Source organism: Lonchura striata, chromosome 1, assembly GCF_050655825.1.
Source record: "Lonchura striata isolate lonStrDom1 chromosome 1, ASM5065582v1, whole genome shotgun sequence".
Lineage (NCBI taxonomy): Eukaryota > Metazoa > Chordata > Aves > Passeriformes > Estrildidae > Lonchura > Lonchura striata.
Genome location: NC_140703.1, coordinates 7116199 through 7138260, shown reverse-complemented (window position 1 = coordinate 7138260; position 22062 = coordinate 7116199).

The window sequence follows — 22062 nt, the reverse complement described above, 5'->3', positions numbered from 1 at the left end:
AGAAATATCACAGCTATGTATTTTGGAGGCCTCTCACGCTTTGACATCCACTTAAATTCAAGTAATTGTTACTATAACCAGTTTTGAAGTCATGGAAACAAGATTGCTGTTAATGACAGAAATAATGAGTAATATAAGCACATGCGATTTAACTACAGATTTTTTTTTCCTTTCTTTTTTCCTAAAGAGTAATATCCTTTTTATGTTATATTGACCTAGAATATAAATCTTTGCAGAGAAATATTATTGGTCTAGCAGGAAAGACAGTTTTAATGGGAATTTCATTCTCTTTCCAGGAAGCATTTGAGGCTATATAAGGTAGTGGCTGCAGCTGTCTTTCTGTGTATGCAGAGTATTTCTAGCCTACAGTGACTTTCTGTGCATACAACTTTGACAGCTTTAAAAGCCTTTACATAGTTTCTCTTCCTGAGGATGCAGAAGTGTCTAGATATCAGAAGATCTTAAAACAGAACTTTGAAGATTTAGGTTAGCATTTTTGCAGAGCTGTTGTATGTGAGACTCACTGAAGCAGTCTCTTAAACCATAGAATCATATTAAGCTAAATTTGAACAAATGCATTTTCTCTCTCCAGCTTAGTAGTATGATGTCAGACAGTAGTGTAATTTAAAAAATGACAACTGAGAAAATGTCTAGTTTCTGTAACACAGAAAATACATTTATCTGATATTTGAAAGTGTGTTACATTTGGATACATGAAAACATTTATTCTCAAGTAAAGTTTATGGGTGACTACAACAGTCTAGAGAAGATTAAAAAATTTAAAAATTTTTCACCTTCCTGACATTTCAGCTATTGAAGGCTGAAAAGAAAGGCCTTCTCGTCTTTTTGGAAGCCATGGAAAAAAAGATTACAAGAAGAAATGGAACAGAAGATTGCTAAATTGCATTAAAAACATGCTTCCTAAAATAAGTAACTTAAGAAACATGGTTAATTCCCAAGTGGAACAATACTGCATCACAGGTTCTATTAAAATTGTGTAATATTTATTTATTTATTTATTTATTTATTTATTTTTATTTATTTTTATTTATTTATTTAGTGTCTCTCCTCTCTTCAGACACTTGTGAAGTTTTGAAATGCAACTCTAAGCATCAAATAATGAGAAAACTCTGCTTTAAGAGAGCAACACCCATACCCCTAAATTTTCAAGAAAATTCTCCTTAATTCATTGCTGTCATTTTTTCTTATGTAATACTGCTTTGATTTTCATCTTTTATAACAGCTTATGCAGAATGATTTCCAAGTGAAGTAATTGTAGAATTAAAGTTAGCATTGAACAATAGAAAAAAATTGAAAGAGTTTTGAAAGGATACTGTTTTCCTTAGAGATTTCAATTGAGATTGAGCACTAAAGAAGTGAATAGTCACTGAAAACCTTTGCATATGAAAAGCTGCAAATAAGAAGACATTCCTATACTATTACTGCTAATTCAGTCATAGAATAAAACAAAGGAATAAGCATTTGCTGGATTGACTTGGAAAGTAAAGGATGTAAGACCAAGGGACAGTCTAAAACAAAACCATGTTAATAAAACCCCAACAACAATAAGTCCAAAACCTAGTCCCACCAAACCTTGTGAACAATACCAACAAAAATGGCTAAAGAAGCCTTATTTTTTCCTTTCCTTCCATTTTGAAAACTAGTTTATTTGTTGCCGTGGACTTTGTGATTTCTGCAAGTCTCAGTGATGATTGTGTGAGAAGTGAGGGAGGAGCACACTTGCAGAGGTTAAGTTCTCAGAGGAGACAGAAGATAACATAGAATTATTGCACAGATAATGTACAATAGGATGCACATATAAAGGATGCACAATAAAGGATGGCCTCTTGCAAGGCCATCTTCCGCACATGCATGAGACAGGGGAGAAAGTATGAAAGAAATTAAAATCAGGAATGCACCGAAATAACTGAGGTTTCTAATTCGGAATCCTACTTTCCTCCTCTGAAAGTGTCTAGAATCTGGCAATGCTGTTTATTCTTTGATTTATGAAGGTCCAGCAGTCTCAAGAGATGCTGGTTCAAGACAGGGAAGGAGTGTAACAAATGAGATGTGGTATCAGCCTCCACTGAAAATGGGTTCTGAGGCCTTAAACTACCCCTGTTCACCATCTTCTGTCCCCTGAAAGTGGATGGTGTCCTCCACTGCAACTAGGACACTGGTGTCTGTGGTGGCAAAACAGATATATTATTTAGAATATATCAATTTCAGCTGCAGCTATAGGCTGACAAAAGTGCTGAAATCCACTCCTTGAATATGAAACTTCCCCTTTTTTGTGCTTTCTCAGAGCGTGTCTGTTTGCATTTCATCAGTTCTGCACACATCATACTGAGATGGAAAGAAAAAGATAAATTAATTATGAGAACTATTTGTGTGATTTATGCATTATGCAAACATTTTTACTGCATTTACTGATAAATAAGCAGTACTGTGGCAACATTGGTTTTAATTTTGCATTTTTACTTTATATAAGTTTACAAATGATATTAGTACCAAAGTCCTTGTTTTGCATGTAGCCAGGAAAAATTAGGTGGTTTTATTTTTTTGTATGAATGTCCTGCTAATTTAAAAAAAAATTATAAGCTATTTATATTTTTTGATTAATAACATTACAAGGAAAGACCCTTCAGTATATGTAGTTTTTAAAAAATAAAAATACTACCTTTGAAGGGAAAATAAAAGACAGAAAACAGAATAATTAAGTAAGAAAAGACCATTTTAAGATTCTAGTCAAACATCCTGCTATAAGTAAGGACAGGTATGGGATCAGAGCAGGACTTATTCTCTTGTATACAGTGGAAAAGACATTTGCCTGATTCTATGTGACTGTTGGCAGCTTTGGAAAATTATTTAAATTGGGAAGCAATAAAAAGTGAAAACAACAGACACTTAAATGGGAACACATCCATGGCCAGATAGCTCCATGTAGAATCCTGGGCTCATGGTAGAACCACTGTGTGTAAATTCTGGGCTGCCAGACAGGACAGGACGCCTTGCCCAGCACAACTGAGTGTTCTCTTTCACTGCATCAAGACACAGAAGCCTTCAAGGAGGGGGGAAAGTGGTGACAGGAAACAGAAGAGGAATTGGGAATTCCTTGCTCTACCTATCTCAGGACCAAGGATATGTGTTGAAGGGAAAAGTGTACTAAATACATTTGCAGATAACTCAGCAGGAAGGAAGAAAACAGGATCAGTCAAGAGATCAGAAGAATGAAAATGTTGCCTTGACCTCTCTAAATACCTAGGAGAATTTTTACTTAAGGAACCAGACAAGTTAGTGTATTTAATTAAGTTTGTTGTATTCTACTGCCCCTCTATAAGCTGTTATATGAAACCTCCAAATGGGGTGAGGTGAAAAAGCAGAGAGCCATAATCTTTCATGTCAAGTCTGTAATAATACAAAATTTGTAATTTCTTGATCACAGCTGAAAATTTTTACTTCTAAAGGTAATGCTTGTTTATTTTTCCAGTATGAGTTCACTGTGACATTTAATGGCAAGCAAAGTGCAAAGGGGCAAGAAAGCAGGTAGGTTATAACACTGATTCTGTTATGGGATTAAAATTCATGCAGGAGAAAATAAACTTGTGAAATTATAGTACAGAACAATCATTTTTCACATGAAAAGAATGTGGCAAGATTTATAAAGTACTCAAAGTAAATCTAAATAGGTGTATAAATAAGGTACTAGATAGGGGAGTAAAACTGAGTAAAGATTTCACTTCTAAATGTCTCTTAAGTATTTCAATTTCTCCAAATATCTTCAAGGAACAGCTAATCTCCATGAAACTCATTTCAAACATATTTTCCTTGAAACTTTTCTTCCCCAGCAAGTTGAATCTGCCTCACAAATACTGAAGATTTTTCAAGTTTAATACAGAACATAAGGATAAGGAAGAGAGGGATCAATGCAAGGAATTAGGTTTTAAACCATAAAAGCTTCTGTAGCTCTGCATCCCTCAACAGACCAGATCAGTTGAATGCGCCCTTTAGGAAATACAATAACTCATTCACAGAATCTCAGAATACTTGGGGAAGGGAACTCTAGAGATCAGCTACTCCAGCCTGCTGCTCCTCTCAGCAGGCTGCTTCTCTCAGCTGCCTGTTCCAATGTTCTGTCACCACGCTGGTTTGGCATGAATTGATTTTTGGCAAGGAGAGAAAGAGCCAGCCACGGAAGAGATTTTCTGAGAGGAGCTGCTAAGAGCTGCTTCCTCCATGCCTGGACAAAACCAATCAGTAACTAGGTTTGAAGACTGATACCCAGTTAAACCACTTTTTAAAAAGTTAAATACACATCTGTAAAACATATTTTAAAGACGGGCAAGCCTGGAAATCGCTCTCTTGCTTCTGGCCTTCGACAGGTAACTATATGTGGTCTGGGCCAGCACCACCGTGGCACCACAGCCTGGCAGAGCCAGATCCTGGCACTGTCCCCCAGCGTGGCCTGAAATCCATCACCGTGAGTGCCCCGGCTGCAGCCCGGAATAAATCACATAACCACCCGCAGGCCGGGGAAAGATGATGACTTCTACCACACAGATGAGACTGGCAGACCTTCCATCCTCTCTCAAGTGAGAGAAAAGGACAGCGTGAAGACATGTAGAGGACAATATGTGATGCTTCTACCTCTCTCAGCCCCAAATTATTAGGATAGCCCAGAGGAACGAGGCCTTGAGGGGAGGAACATCAGGAGATGGGCAAAGATTCAGAAGAGGCTCTCACCCCAGTGTGGTTGTCCAGCTTCTTTATTCCATGAGATCCAGGGGGAAAGAGAGGGAGAAAGAGGGTGAACAGGAAAGGTCAGGGGCTTTTCTAGGCTCTGGACAGGGAGGGCTTCTTTGGATCTCCACCAATCCCATCAGGGCAGGAAGGAGGGGACCAGGCTTATCTGATCAGAGTCACAGGGGTCCCTGGAAATGGGGAAAAGCATAGCCTGAGTGCACTGTAACAAATATGAAGACAGTGAGGTCAGTAAAAAAGGAGTCAGATCCCAGATGGAGGATAATGAGAAGATGCCTTAGTCTTGAGCTGAAAATCTTTTGTGAGGCTATGCTGATGGATTATGATATACTAGAATATCCCTGTAATTGATGTAAAAACATGGGGGGATAGAGTGTTCAAACTGTAGACATGAGCAAAGGCATCCATGCTGAAGTAAAGCAGATGTTGCAGTAGCTGTGATCCAAATGAGAACTTGAATAGAGAGAGGTAAGAGTGATAAAGACTCTTTGCCTCCAGGGAAGGAAGAAGAAAACCTCTGTTCCCAGAGATGAAGATGATCTCAGAGATAGCTGAAGAGGCCTTTGCTTTTGAATAACTCCTTCTTAAAAGTGTACACCATTATAAAAAAATTTATAAGTATTACATTCTGGGTTTTTTTGGGGTTTTTTTTTGACACACTATTCTCTGAGTAATAACACATTCAGAAGGTAGGGAAAAACCCCAAAAAATACTAGATCCCCCAAATGTTAAAAGTTAGGTTAACAATGCTGGTTGGTAATTAAGGTACTGTTGGCCAGCAAAATTAAATAAAACTTGTTTCTAAAGTTATAGGCTTGTATCATGCTTTCATGAAGGAAGAGTGAACCACAGTGGAATAAGAAGCTGGTAGTAAATAAGAACGACAGTTCATTTCTGTGCCAGTAAGTTATTGTGTACTTTAGGGAGAAAAAGAGACAGATTTAAAAAATAAACTGATTTTTTTTTTTTTTTCAGAAGGAGCTGTGAATCCCTGGAAAAGTCTGTAAGACCTTGCCATTGACTCATCAGGAGATCAAGCTAAAAGATCAAGCCCTTGAAAACAGTTGTGGGGAAAGCTGGAAGTCAAGAGGAAGGACTTCCAAACAGCGATCAGATTTCCATTTTCCGGCAGTTGATTTACTGTGACATTGAAGCCACGAGATAACTTTTTCTTGTGGAGAAGTCTCCATAGAAAGACTGCTCTCCCTAAGAGAACTCAAAAAAACCTATTCTAGAGGTGGTAAACTGACTGAAAGTACAAAGTTATGGTTTTTTACATTGTCAGTGAGAAAAAAAAGAAGGTGCGGTGGAGAAGGTTTTGTTCTGATTCTTATTATTCTTTTATTTCTGTTAATAAAGTTTTCTTTATACCCTTTAAAGTTTTGAGCCTGCTTTGCTTTTCTCCTAATCCTATTTTGCAGCAGAAAATGAGTAAGTATATTCTAGAGGGTGCACTGTCATTTGGCCAGCACTAAACCCACTACAGCTGCCTTCACAGTAGAGAAGTTCTTCCTCATGTGTAGCTGGAACTTCTTGTGCAGCAGTTTCTACCCATTGTCCCTTGTCCCATTTATTGGCACCACTGAAGAGTCTGGCCCCATTCTCCTGACAAGCATCATTAAATTTTTATAGGCATTGAAGAGGTCTTCCCAATCTTCTCTTTTTCAGACAAAACAAGTCCAGCTCCTACACTTTGTCCTCATAAGAGAGATGAGACCACTCACCACCTCCATGGCCTCTGCTGGACCCTCTTCAGTTGCTCCTGGTCTTTCTTGTCATAAGGAAGCCAAAACTGGACCTAGCATTCCAGATGTGCCTCACCAGGGCACATGAGGAGCAGGATCACATTCCTTGGCCTCTTCAAAGCCTTAGCATTTTGTGTGTTTGCAGTGAGTCCCAGATGCTGCATGTCTGCTCTCCTTTTTTCTCCCAAGGCACAGATTCATGATTGTGATCACAGAAACACACCTAATGGGAGAGAATAGAGGTGGTGTTAAAATTAATCCCCTGCACTGGTAGGTAGGGATTGCAGAACTAAAATACAAACAGAAAATAAAGTGTATAAAATTCAGTGAACCACTATAAGCAAATATCTTATTTAATAAAACAGAATAATTTGTGTTGATATATAACAACATAAAAACATATGGAAACTCATTTTAAAAAACCTTGTAATATTTAAGGAGGAAAGGCCCAGGATGTAAATAGTGGCTCTGTGCTCTACATATGTAAGAATGGTGTAAGTGACCAAATTAACCAAAGAAGAGTGCAATACACTACTGGACATAAAAACAGCCAAATCACCATTTTAGTTCCCACCTATATTTGCTAAACCACTAGCAAATCATATCCAGGAAAGAAAGAAAAATGCCCTGGGTGATAGGTGTTTAATCTGTTGGAGCCACCATATGCCCTTCCTGTGACTTTTGTTCACTTGTATGAATAACAGCATTAATATTTTACCCTTTTCATTAAATAACTATTTCTTTATAGACTTAAGAGTTCAAGAACTAAATATTGCAAATAAAACCATGAGAAAATAGGTAAAACAAATGTAGGAGACATCTCAAACTTCATTTTCACATCTGTGGTTTCTTCACTTCAGTGTCCAGGTTGTGGCATGTGTTGTATTTGAACTTTGAAATGCTGTCTCATACAATTGGTATATGAAAAGTGTACCTGCACCAACTCTATTTTTTTCTGAAAGAATTGAAATGTAAACAAAAATGGAATAGAGGTAGCCAGGGAAAATAAATAGCTAATTAAAGACTCCAGGGGTTTAAAATATTAGTCTGAATTACAATGCAGATTCTGACTTTTTGTTAAGATCTGACTTGGATATCTATGTGTTAAAATATTATCAGGAGATTAGTCTGCCAGAGCCAGGGAAGAATAAAAGGTATGAGCACACCAAATTACAGCCTTGCAATTTATAGGTAATTTAAAGCTGATATATCTCAGTTTTTCAGAAAAGTTTAAAAAATGTTTCATTGTGCCAAAAATTATTATGGTTTTCTTTAATGGAGATCTCAGGTCTTGAAATTGTGTTCTCTTGTTCTCAGCAAGAGCAGAATCATTTCTTATTTAAAAATACGAGACCATTAAAGTATTCTGCCTGATATTCAGTGAACACTGCATTTACGCAGACGTGCCTATCTATCTGTGCACAGGCGTACAAAGTGTGTTGACCTTTCATTTCCATATATTGTGTTCAACACAGGTAATTTCCAACACAAGGAGTTATCTGCAAAATTATTAATAGCCTGACATTTATGGATGAGTAAATCTGAAAATCCTCTGTGATACATACTCCGTGGCTAACACCAATTATGCAGCTGAATAATCCAACTTAGGGTTCATAGGGCACTAGAAAGGAAACATGAAAAAGCACAGTTCTGTTACACATTACTCACATTTTGTTGGCCAATCTCATGACTAACTAAGCCAACATATCCATCAGTTAACAGTAAAATCTGACCTTTCTCACTTCATTATGGATAATGATCCCTTTTATATAAACATACTGCAAGTTCTTTTAATGTTAGAGCAGGATCCTTAGAAAATTTCACACTTGGTTTTAGGGAAGTAGGGTTTCTCTTCTTAGCAAGATAAAGAAACTCAATACTACAACCAAGCAAATATTAAGCAAAATAAATATAAAAAAATCAAAACAAATATCAAAAATTAAGCAAAATGAAAGCAAATATCTAAGCAAATATTAAGAACTTTCGCTAATGAGTTTAACATTTAAACTGGAGATGTGTATTGCTACAACCTGTTCCTATTGTCATAGGCCTTTGCATTTTCTAAGTTGGAAATGGCCTGAATATACAAGCATTATTCTCTTTACAAACTGTACTATTTGTGAACCATCTAAAATAACTTCTGCACAATTTCTTACTTGTTATCATTTTTTAAAATGATTGTTTTAAAGCAAAGCACATTGTGTCAGTAATTAAGTCATTAGGCAGTGTTGACTAAATATTATGAAGCATCAGTAAGCAGTTTTAAAAAAAACTTTAATTGAATTGAAAGAAATCAAATGTAGTTTAATTGTTTTTTTCCAAATGTCCTTAAAATGTTCCAGCTGCTGAAAGCTTCCAATTTCTTTTTTGTCATCATTGCTCTTGTTAATAGTTATTATTTTAGGTATTGCTAGTGAATACTTTGAAGAATTTCAGTACAGCAGTAAGTGGGAAATTTCCAAACTCTATTTGCTGCCTGGATAAATATATGTCAGTCTGTACAGGTTTTATTATACGCCCACCTCTGCCTCTTAATCCTGACAAACATTTTCTTCTGTGATGAACAAAAGCACCACAAGTAAATGTAACATTTTGATAAAAAGTAGATTTGATATCCAGGGAGAGGCAAAGAGTGTGAACATAGAGTAAGGGTTCTAGGGGTAAGTAAAGATATTTTTCCTATACCAATTTTCTCTTCAGGAATAAAAGTTCTAAGGAAAAATTTGTTGGAATTATTTGTCGCTTATTTCCATTAAAATTACAACTTGTATTACCCTAAGAGGGTCTGGAGTCTCTCTTACTGGGAATATTCCAGAACCATCTGGACACAGCTCTGTGCCTGAGCAAGGAGGTTGTACCAGATAACCCCCTGTGGTCCCTTCCAACCTGATTCATCCTTCCTAACATATGATTCTGTGTGAAATGAGCATTTTGCCTGAGGCTCACCAAGATTAAAATGTTACTAATCAGGCTTTTTCTTACTGTTTGGCTATTGTAAAAGAAGCATCAGTTGACCTGTTATGTCATGCAGTATGGAATTTATTTATTATATTCCTCTTTAAAAATAATGCTGATTTGATCATGGAGAATCCTATGAATGGAAGCATTGCTGTTCCCACTGAGATGGAACTGAACTCGTCAAGGGAAGAATAACTTCCAGATTGCACCGTAGGAAGGCAGTTGACAGACAGAGTGAATGGGATAGTGAGAGAAGCAAGAGTTTTGAGAGGCACAGCAAACAACCAGACACAAAAACAATCTAGAGATCAGAGGGCTGCTATAGTCTGATGCAACTCCTAAAACCACTGAGCTGACAGGAATCAAGCCTGAAAGGAAATAGCTGTCTTGCATACAAGTAACACCTATTAATATTTATGAACATTTCAACTGTTTATTGTTGCCACTAACAGCATATCTGTGATCTTTATCAGCATTGCCAGTCAGAAAATCAGGAATTGGATCAGCACAGAGAGCCATCAGATACAGAGTTAGAGCTTTTCTACTGTGGCCTTATGACTTTTTGAGGTGTCCGGGTTTAACAAAGTCTGGTTTTCAGCTGCTGGAGGTGGGAAGTGGTTCCCTGAGGGGACTTGGTAGAGCAAATCAGCTGCCTAGCTTTGAAGATTGACACCTGGTTAAGCTACTTAAATTATTTGAACACACTTCTGTGAAGACACTTGTAAAAAGGAACAACGCCCAGGAATCTCTCATTTGGCTTTTGAAGACATCCCACATGGGGCCGTGTGAGCCTGGGTCACAGGTGGCTCGGCTGAGATTTCTGCTACTGCCAGGCCATGCCACCAGGACTGTCCCAATGTGAGCAAGTAATACTCTAAAAGTTGACATGGCTCATGAAAGCAGCTTTAGGAAAGATGCAAGACATGGGAGAGACTTTCACACCGCAAACAGATTTTCCTTTCCTGAGTGGCTGATTCGCTGTGACATTAAAACTGTGAGAGAATTGTTTCTTGTGGAGAAATCTCCATGGCATGGCAAGAGAGGCTCCTCTCCCCAGGGGGACTGAAGAAACACTATTTTAGAGGTGGTTAACTGACTGAAAGTCCCAGGTTTAGTCGCTTTATGTTGTCAGTGGGAAAGAAGGGAGGTGTGTGGGGAGAGAAGTGTTCTCAAGTTTTATACTGATTTTCGTATAATTTTTCTTTTATTTCTGTTAATAAAGTTATGAGCCTGTTTTTCCCTCCTCCTCCTCCTAATCCATATCTCACAGCAGGAAATGAGTAAATAATTTCTTCTAAGTGCATGGGTATTTAGCCAGCATTAGACCCACTACATGAGGAATCCCTGACAGACTTTGGAGATGGAGCAAGGTCTACTGTCATGTCTTGCTAAATTTTGATTGTGATGTGTTTTGCAATACTTATTGCTGTTCTTTTTAAAGACATCTTTATATTATTAATCCATTAAATTTGTGAAGACTAATGAAGGAGATCATAATAGAGATGCATCTTATAGTGAGAGAGAAAAGGTCTATGCTTTTTCATAAATCTTGGGGCAGTATATTAACTGATAACATTCTTGTACAGTTTATAGTTAGCAAAAACCATGAGGAGAAAACAAGTTAAGTGACTATTCCTTTGCCTCCATCTGCAGCTCTTAGGGAAGAAGTGAAAGATAAAAGGGTATTTTTGTGTAATTTGTTGATTTATACTTAAAATATTCCTACCAAAAGGAAAAAAAGCTAAAAAACACCTAAGAGCTTTGAAAAACTTAAAATAATTTTTTGAATTAAACACTACTTAAACTTAACATATAAAATATTGGTAAAAAATCCCTAAATTATATTAACTTTATGAAACCTATATATATATCAAATTAACAATATATAAATTCATTATCAATTAAACACTTATAAACTTAACTTTTTCAGGGCCCAAACTAAGATAAACTTAAAGTGATATACTCTAATTAAACAATACTTAAACTTAACTTAAACTATATATAAAATTCAATTCTATTATTAATAAAATGCTAAAATACAACTTTACTTAAACCTTAACATAATAAATTACTAAAGTTTCATGCTATTCAATTCTCTATCTCAATTCTCATTATACTATCTCTTTTTCACATTATGTTCTGTAAACAATATCACTTCACCACACCGGATGGGTGCATGTGCTGATCAATTCTGTCACCTAACTAAAAAATCTGGGGTTAGCATTTAGAAACATTGGAGAAGTTTGAAGAAGGAGACCCTTGATTTCAAGTGGCGACTTAGCTGTATCTTATTTTTTTTTTTTTTTGGGTGAATGTTGGAATTTCATCTCATCATTACTGTGGGACATTTGGTGTAATAGATGTGATTGCAAAAAGTTATTTACTTTGACTGCTGTGGTTTCTGGGCTGTGCCGTGTATTTGTTGTTAATGTTTGGATGTGCACTGCAGTGGAAAAAGCCTCAGCATCTGTCACACCGCAGCTCTGCTGTGGAAAGGCAGCAACCGAGGGACTCCCTGCCTTGGCTCTGCCCAGTCCCCGCTTGCACGAGCCCGAGCGGAGAGGAGGGGAGCAGTTCTGGCACAGTCACACCCCGCTTCTGCCCGCATTGGGGTGACTGTGTCTCTCTCCTGCTCTCAGCCCCCGCTCACGCCCAGCGTCGGCTGCACTGAACCCGTGCTTGCAATTTGTCCCTCAAACACTTCTGCGTTCGCTTTAACTTCTGCAAACGCAGAGTGCATCCTGGATTCACCCGTCTCTATCTGTGTCGCCATGGGAACGAGAGAAGGAACACCAGCCCCGACTGCACTCCCTCTGCACCCTCCCCCACCGGAGACGCCGCCACCGCCGCTGCCCCTTTCGCCGCAGGTTCGGACTCGAGCAGTGCTGGTCCCTTCCCCCGCCGGGGGCTGCGGCTGTGCTTGGCTTATCTCTCTGTCTGGGGGATTTGCATTGGAGGAGCTCAGGGATTGAGGTTCGAGGGAAACTGAGGAACAGTGGAAACCCGGACACACAGGGCATGATGACAGACCATCCCCTGATTGTCCATGGAAGGCAGTCCTGCTTTCCCTGGATCTGTGGTGAGGAAAACTGCCCCAAGCTGCTGGCTGGGCGATCTTCCCCCTTTGTGCTCCCATAGAAACCCCAGCTGTCCGGCTGGACGTGCCGTGCTGTAGAGCTGGCTATAATAATTGTCCTTGTTAAAAGCAAAAGTTTTGCAGCAGTCTTATCTTTTTGTCCTTTTGTGGCTCAGTAATAAAGTTACTTATTGATCTTTTGCCAAAAATTCAATCCCAAGAAAAAATATAAATCTGTGTGCGAGTGACTACACCGCACCTATGATAACAAAGCTTTCATTTCATTTGGGCTGTCTCTACCTGATGGGTAGAAGTTTCGCCCTATAGGGCTAAAAAAAAGTCTTTGGTGTGTCCTTGGGAAAAATCCTTCCCTCCCCATGTTCTTAATTTCAACCATTCTCACCAAAAGCTGAGTCAGCATGAAGTCAGTCCGGAGATGGCACTGTCCATCTTCCAGCAGGTCACAGGCGAGGAATCCCAGGCGCGCTTCTGGTTTCTCTCCTCCTGGCTGTCCTCCAGACGAAATGCCTTGGTGAAGGTCAAGTTCTTATCTTGAGCTTTCCGCTCCCTCTCTTCTTGAAAATGCGGAGAGTGTGTACTGCTCTTCTTTTTTTTTTCTTCTTTCTTTTTCTGCCGATGAAGGTTGGAGGTTGTTTGATGTTTCTTTTTCTTCTTTTTGTTGATGCCCACCCAGAGGACGCCAGATGTGGGAACCCCAGCCTTGTTTTGGGGCCACATGTGGTGGTGAAATTCCTCCTCCAACCCGTGCTTCCAAAGAAAAACTCCGCAGGCTTAGCTGTTCGGTCTCAAGGCAGTTTATTGCTAGTTATCTAACAGATTATGTTCTTGGACTGCAGCTATTTGATCAGTGGCCTGGGTAGAGGCACACACACACACTGACATCCTCTCTATCTGCTGTCTTCTTCGTCTCTCTCTCCGCCCAGGGTTGCTGCTATCTTTTATAAGATATATTACGTATAACATGTTTACAATTATTCCCCAATACCTACTACCTACGTTGCCAAGTGTTTTTCTACTCTAAACCAATCTGTGAGTGCCAACATCACCAAGAACATGGAGGCAAGGAAGAAGAAGGAAGAAGGATGGGATCAGCCCACTTTCCTCCATCTTAGAACTTCTGACCCCCATGTACAAAGTGAAAACCCCCCTGTACATGTGCTAAAACCCCCTTGTACAATACTAAAAAAATCTCCCCTCTACTTTGTGACTACTTATACTATACTATCTAACCTTTTGTGACTGCTTGTTCCACCTCCAAAGTTGGTAATTCATTCCATGGCTCAAACTCAAAATCACAGTTGTTTTTCAGCTGTCTGCCAGGGTCTAGAATGCTTCTGACCAAGGCCTGGAACCTCTAAAAATGTCTGAGAGACATTTTGAGTTCCCACACCCATGGGCTTAGATAGCTGGCCTAGTGGAAGGTCTTTATTATTCTGAATTTAAGAAATTTTAATTATTTATTCATACAGAAATAAACTATGGAGGTCATGCCTACTGGGTGCAGGCAAAGCCTTTTGTACTATTCTGTCATTCATTATGTATAGTCTATATTTTTAGATACTAAAAGTTTAAAGAAGTTTGAACTTTTGGGGTTTTAGATGTTTTTAATCATATTTTCAAGAGATTTTCTTCACTCATGTCATAGGTACAGGAACCTGATGTGTTTCAATGTGCTACATATGTCATATGTACAGGAACCTGATATGTTTAAATGTTGGCCCTTTTCCCTGTCCTGAATTTTGCTATGTTGAACTCCACTGGGTGCCATTGTTTTTTTCCCCTTCTTCACTAAAGAGGATGTTCATTAGTACTCAACTATTTTCACTTGTCCTCAAACCTACCTAAATTACTTATCAGTTTCCCTTTCTATAATCTAAATAATTATGAGGGGGTTTTAAGATTTTTACTGGAAAGTGTTATCTACAGGCTTTCAAAATTTTATGTCTCTTTCAACACCATCTGATTTGTTGCCTAAAGGATTTTCTGAAAATGTTGTATTCTCAGGGAGAGCAGCTTCTATTTTGGTGTGAATCATTATGTTTCATCTTTTTTTCTAACTTTTCTTTTGACAGAAATAACAAGTGTGTTTGCAACCTGTGGGCTGGTGTCCAGTCTCTATTCCCAAGCAACTCTTGCTTTGGACCTCCCACTCCTGTGTTTTATTTGTTAGAGAGTAATTTCTCTCAGTAACAGCAGTGTGTGTGGCAGGGCTGGGAGAGCACAGGGAGCCCTGCCCTGCAGTGCCTCTGATCCCCTGCTCAGAGCCCAAGTGCCCCATGTTCATAGCAGCTCATGCCTTAGTCTTGGTCCCAGTAGGATGTGGACCACACCAACGCCTTGCCTCCACTCCCAGCCCCATCTCTTAGTGGAATGTGTAGCTCCAGACCATTCCCTGACAGCCCTAGGGCTGCTGGCATGCCCTGCCATGGTTCTGCCTGGCTCTGGCTGGAGATTGAGGGCAAGACCCTGCAAATGCCTGGGTCACCCTGATTTTGAGTGCTGTGTCCAATTCTGGGCTACCCACTTCAGAAAAGCCATGGAGGTGCTGGAGCATGTCCATAGAAGGGCAACGGAGCTAGGGAAAGATCTGGAGCACAAGTCTAATGAGGAGAAGCTGAGGGGCTCAGTCTGGAGGAAAGGAGGATCAGGGGCACCTTCTCACTCTGTACAGCTCCTGACAGCAGGGTGGAGCCAGGTGGAATCGAGTTATTCTCCCAGTCAAGAGGACACAGCCTCAGGCCGCACCATGGGAGGGTCAGGTTGGACATCTATAGGAATTTCTTCACCAAAAGGGTTTTCAAACATTAAATGGGGTGTCCAGGGAAGTGGTAGTCACCATACTTGGAGGTATTCAGAACACCACTGGAGATTTCACTCAGTGACTCAGCCACTGATTGACAAGGTGGTGCTTGGTCAAAGGTTGGACTAAATGACCTCAGAGGTGTTTTCCAACCAAAATGTTATTGGAATAGTATAACTTCCCTGCTCAGCTCCATACTGCCACACTCCCTGACAAGGTAGCACTTCTCCTCCTTTGTTTCTAAATGAAAATTCTCTTCACTAGATCAAAACCGCAAGAAGTTTATTTTGAATATTCAAAAGCTGAACACAGAAACTCTGGTGCTTTAAAAGGCGAACCACACAGGGCTGCAACCAATATGGTTTTGTTTGGGTTATCTGCCTGAGGCTTTAATGATGTTTTTGATCTGCTTAATTGCTTTCCCTTGTAAATCATTCATGAAGGGTTATATTTTTGTACAGGAGAGTAGAAAAGCTTTGTTATTACTCTAGTTACCTGATGGACATTATAACTTAAAAAAAATTGAAAGATAAATTTTACCAACATTTTTACCTACAATTTTACCAACATTTAGCTGGCATTTGTACTTTGCTATTTTAGAGCCTCATGTTGGGGTTAGATAGATAGATGTAACTGGTGTGTAGTGTAGCAATGAGATAATGAAAAGTGCTCTTTCTTCCTGTATGTCATTGAATAACAAAGGGCCATAAATCTGCAAAACATAAACCTATGTGTAGTTAAATTATGCTACCAAGCACAAAAAGGAAGAACTTTCTCACAAGTTTTTGGCTGCTTATATGCAGAGTCCCCAGGCTAATGAAAATAAAATTATGGGGAAAAAAATACATAATTTTTTTCTCAGTACTTTTTCTTTATTAATATTTTATTATTTTGCCCTATTTTCTCCTTTTTTTGTACATCATAGCATAGGCAAAAGAAAGAAAGTGGAGAAAAAGGAAGAAAAAACCCAAATAAGGAAAAAATCCCATAGGGTTTATAGCCGTCACCGATATAAATATCTTCCTGAAGAAGGCATATTTGAGCTACAGTTAACATAAGTGGTTCACTGCCTTTTGTAATGGATATTGTTTATTATATTGTTCTCTAAGAGAAGATATAAGCAAAGACTATTATGAAAGAACTGCTGAGTTATCAAGCCTTGTCCAGATTATGGAGTGGCAGTATTGGAATTACAGAAGTGTCTGAAATGCAAAAGATATCTCTTGCTCTTGTTTTTTGTCCCCACTCCATTAAAAGTTAAAGGTGGGAAGGGAGTTCTTGTGACATTTCTTGCACTTTAAAGATAGAAATTCTGTCCCTGCAATACCTCGTACTCATTGCCTTCAGTACAAGCAAATAATTTGATCCTTTTCTGATGGGAATACTTGTGTTACCTTGACTTTTGATGAATGCTGTTCATACCTGCTCTTCACCGTACACTTTTAAACTATTTTTTTTTTACTTTTTTACTTTTTACTTTTTCTTTTCACTTGTCATCTTGTTTTCATATGTTTTTCTAAACCTAGGTTATATTCTGTATTATTTTCAATCAGGGAAATAATTGGGAGTTTTCAATGCAAAAAGGCCTACAAACAACCATTCCTAAAATAGGTAAGAACATTAAACAATATTATTAAAAGCAAATAAACATGAAACAAACAAAAACCCCCAAACCCAAAAATACACCCCAAAATGGCAAAAACCCCAAAGCAAAACAAACAAAAGCCACAAAAGCAGAAGATTGTTTTAGTCACATATTTTTTTACACCACAGAAGCTGATGAAAAGTGTTGAAAAGAAACATGCTATGGAAAAACTTGTTAAAAAAATTTCATCAATTTCTGTTCCCAGTAGTAAAATTGTAACACTTTTCCTACAGTTTTGCATTTCAACTATTTCAGAGGTTGCTAGTAATGAACTGGGGATTTATTTAACTTGGACTGATGATGAGCTATGATCAACCTTGACGGTTAGAATTCATATTACTGCAGGCTTATAACTACCATAATTAATGCATTATTAGGTTGGCTAAGGACTATAAATATTTTTACATTTAATAATAGTAAAGCTTTCTGTTTTGAAGCATAATATAAGTGATGTTTTGGTTACTTATTTACAATGGAGGAAGTGGTGTTTAGAATCCTGCAATATCACGTTTCTGGATTACATCATGGTGTTAATAAGAATCATGTATTTGAAACTGATGCTGCACTGTAGCAGCAGTTTAGCTGTGGAAATAAAAAATATTTTCTGGATGTGGCCTATTAAAATGGTACTTACCTCAAAAGGAAAAGGTAGAAGATGATTGATATGTCACTGGATGAATCCTTATTCTCTCCTATCAGCCCCACCCAGAACTGAGCCTATAGATGTTTTCTTGTCATCAACAACCTTTTCTAAGTTTTTTTTCTGACAGAGTATCATAAATACTGTATATATAACACTTTTATACTTAATTACAAATCAGCCTGATTGTGGAAACAAGCTCTAATCTCTAACTTTAATTGAAGTTAAATGGAAGTATACAGAGCAGCAACCAGACAGCTTCATTTGCCTAATGCACAGAATAAACAACCAGAGTCACACCAGAATTCAGATCTTGTGTTCTTCTTCCTCAGAAGCTGTTTTACTAAAAAGAAATAATAATAATAATAATAATAATAATAATAATAATAATAATAATAATAGTAGTAGTAGTAGTAGTAGTAGTAGTAATGGAAGCATAAATATCTTCATGTGTGAGTGCGGTATAAATCAAATTTTTTTTGGCATTTCAATGAAATATTTGCAGAAATAGCAATGAAATATTTGCAGAAATAATACTTCTATTTAAGCATTCAGAAAAATTCACCCACAAATAACTCTCTTAATTATGTATGAGATGAAAAAGATCCCTTTTGGAAGAAAAAATCACAGAGAAGTATTCAACTGCCATTTCCACTTTGGGAAGATATCTTGTTGAACAATTGCTGTGTTGAAAATAATGTCAGTTATGAAAAAAGCCAGGAACTCTGAGCTGAAGAATCATCATCATCAGAAGGTTGTGGTATACCAGTGAGTCTTTTTAGAATACACACATCATTAATTCCGAGAAACTGTTGTTATCTCTCAATATAATAAGTCGTCTTCATTAGTGCTACATCCATGAGCAGATTACAGAAAAGGAAAGAAAGGTAGATTTGATATGCTTTAAATGTAACTAAAATATCAGAATGTTTTACTTGTGGCACTCAATTATCCTTTTATCAAAATTCATGTCAAAACTGAAGTATTACTATTCTAAATCTTTGTCTTTCTTTTTGATCACTGTGATTGTTCCAGCTTGCCTAGTTCTAAAGATTTGAGATTAGTGATTAAAAAACCAGCCAAATAATTCAAACTATTTTACAAATAGTTTGAAATATTTTGCAATGAAATACAATAAATATTGCATGAACAGTAATTGTGCATTACTTTTTTATTTGATCTTTTTTACAGCAAGACATAATTCTTAAGCAGTGTTTGATCTGGAATGAGTGTTCCTAGGCCATTTGTTTGCAAGTCAGTAAAATTCATTTCCATTCATACTTAGCTGATGCCTGAGCAGTTGTTAAATGTCATCATCTAGTAAGTAGTAGAGTGAACATTGCCAATGATCTTTGTTGGGCTTCACTTTTATATTAAATCTGCTTTTTCCAGATAACAGAATTATCTGGGTACCTGAAACCAATGAACTTTCCTGCTTGTACTAATTCTAAACATACAATTTTGACAATATTTCCCGAAATATGTTTAAGTTTTCAGTTCTTTCAGGCATTGGCATGCTAGCTGTTGAGACACTGTGTTTTGACTTAGCATTTGGAATTCTGTAGGAATCACAGCCCTCTCTGGCTTAACTAGAAACCAAGAAACCACTCAAGGATTTTACTGACCTTCATAAAATCATAGAATCATAGAATAGTCTGTATTGGTCTGCCAATGAGCAGGAACACCTTCCATTAGACCAGGTTACTAACAGCCCCATCCAACCTGGTGTTGAACACTTCCAGGGATTAAGCATCCACAGCTTCTCCAGATAACTTCCCGCAGTGTCTTATCACCCCCACAGTGAAGAATCTCTTCCAAATATCATATCCAGACCTGTTCTCAGTCTGAATCTATTCCCTCTTGTCCTGTCACTTCAGGTCCTTGTAAAAAGTACCTTCAGTCCTTTTGTAGTCCCTTTAAGTACAGGAAGGTACTGGAAGGTCTCCGTGGAGCTTTCTCTTCTGGAGAGACTGAACAACCCCAACTCTCCCAGCTTTTCTCCACATCAGAGGTGTTCCGTCTCTCTGAACATTTTCTGAGACCTCCTCTCAACTGACTCCAACAGGTTCACATCCTTCTTGTGTTGGAGGATGCAGAGCTGGATGCAGCACTGCAGGTGGGTAGAGGGGCAGAGTTGCCTTCCTCCCCTGCTGCCCACAAGGCTTTGGATGTAGCCCAGGATAGAATTTTTTGTCTCTACTCCAGCAGTTTATTCTGTGTGAAATAATATCATCATTCCATACAGCCCACAGTTACAGTTTCCTTATGTGGAAATGTTTGCCCACTATCAATTTCATTGAATTTCTCTTTCCAGGCAAAATCTGTGATTAAATAAAATGTACATGGTCTCTAAGGCAGATTCAAATTTTATTTTTTCCCCCTGAAGAATCAGAAAAGTTAATTTATACTAATGTTGTAAAATGTGTCATCTTGTAAAAGCTCTACTATTGATCTTAGAACTGTTACCAAATAAACTTTACATTATCAGACCAAAGGAATCTGTAAGTGGAAAGTGGAGGAGACAGAAGACTGAATGAGAAAATATAATTGTAAGAAAACTGATTTCAAACATCATCTTTTACAACCCTTTACGAAAAAAATTCCCCCAAACCCGTGCTGTTCCTAGCAAGTTACTGCATCTGCTTAATGACTGGAAGTACATATTGAAAAAAGATTGATTCATACATGATAATAACTCACCTGTAAAATGAGTAGATAAAACAAATTAATCAAACACATTTAACGGAAAAATCTTTCACCAGTAACAATTTAAATATTTAGTGGAGCCTATATTAATTAAATTCAATGAAGCTGAAGATAAAATTCCTAATACCTATAATTTTTCCATGACTGTAATTGAACATGTGTTCCAAAGATGTGATGCGGGGGAAGTGTTTTGAGATTGATGAGTGGCAAACCATATTGATCCTGTAGCTGCACAGAATGAGAATTTGTACACTTTTCCACATAATAACCATATTTTACTCAATGCAGAGACGTGAGAGAGACCTCTTCACATGCTGCAGTCTGGCTAAACATATCTTACCCTTTTCCTCTTTTTACATACCTTTGAGGAAAGTGGTCTTGATTCCCCCACCAAACTGTATATTTCCTTATTCCTCAGGAAATTCTATCCCTTTTATGCTGCTGTACAAGAGAAATACTCTTCTATTTCTGTATTTACTAATATAATTTTAATGTAAGAATAAAGCTACTAGGGCTGATATTGAGTTCTGAGTTTTCCTGGAGCTGGATGGGATCACCCTAATAAATTGCTATAACTACTTAGCTGTGGTCCCTTTCTAAGGAAAGTGTTGAGCCCCAGGAAAACTTTCAGTAGGTATGAGATTGTTCTCACAATCTGTTTATATCTTCAGACACAACTTGCAAGATCCAGTGTTTGATATGTCTGAAATAATTAAATCACTCTATAGTTGTTATTGCAGTTGTGGAGTTTTTGATTATTATCTTTATACTACAATATTGGCTTTTAAAGATGGGTGAAACTTTAAAAAATATTTGCAGGTTGCATATTTTACTGGCTGTAACTATTTACAAAGTCTGTTGCAGGCCCATGTTGCCTATAGACTTTGCTGTTACAATATTTTCTTTATTTGGATATGTTATTTACCAGTTTTTCATTCCTTATAATTTACCCCCATTTAGATCAAAGAGCTTTTTGTAAGTATTTGAGGGATTTTACTTGGGAATATATTTGTAGTCATGTCCTAAACATTATTTTATAATGACAGGAGAACTGTACTGTAAAGAGGCTACCAAGGCAGTTGGTTCAAATTTTGAAATCTTGCACCACAGTTCTGGTTTCTTCTCAGTAGAAATATCTGTTTTATTATCTGACACTGCAGAAGTCAAGACTACTTCAAAAGTATGCTTCCCAAACTGTGAGGGATACACAGGAAATAGGCATGTGCTGCTTCTACTTTGAGTTATGCCACTGAACAAAAAAGAAAATATATTTAGTCTTATGGTGTGTTTTCTGCACCATAAAAACCACAAAAATTCTAAATTTAGGAAAAATATATTCAACCAGAATAAATGCTTTCATCTGATGTTACTGGTTTTGCAGGAAAATCAGTTTTGAAAAACATCTGTCCAGAGAATAGAACAACCATGAACACAAGTGCTTTTAATATGACTTGTCGACTCCAGCTGAAGGTAAAAATCTCCAAATACTAAGCATTCTATTTTCTTCACTGAAAGAAAACAAGAAAAATCTATGGGCTACTGAAAATCACTGTCATCTGTCCATACAGATTTCCTGAAAGGCACATTTCCATTATGTTTAGCAAGGCACCAGTGTCAGAATCTCCCTTTGACTGTCCGAATGTGAACTGAATTATTGATTTCTCTAATATTTTGTACATTATATGATCTTTTTCATTTTATTATAATATA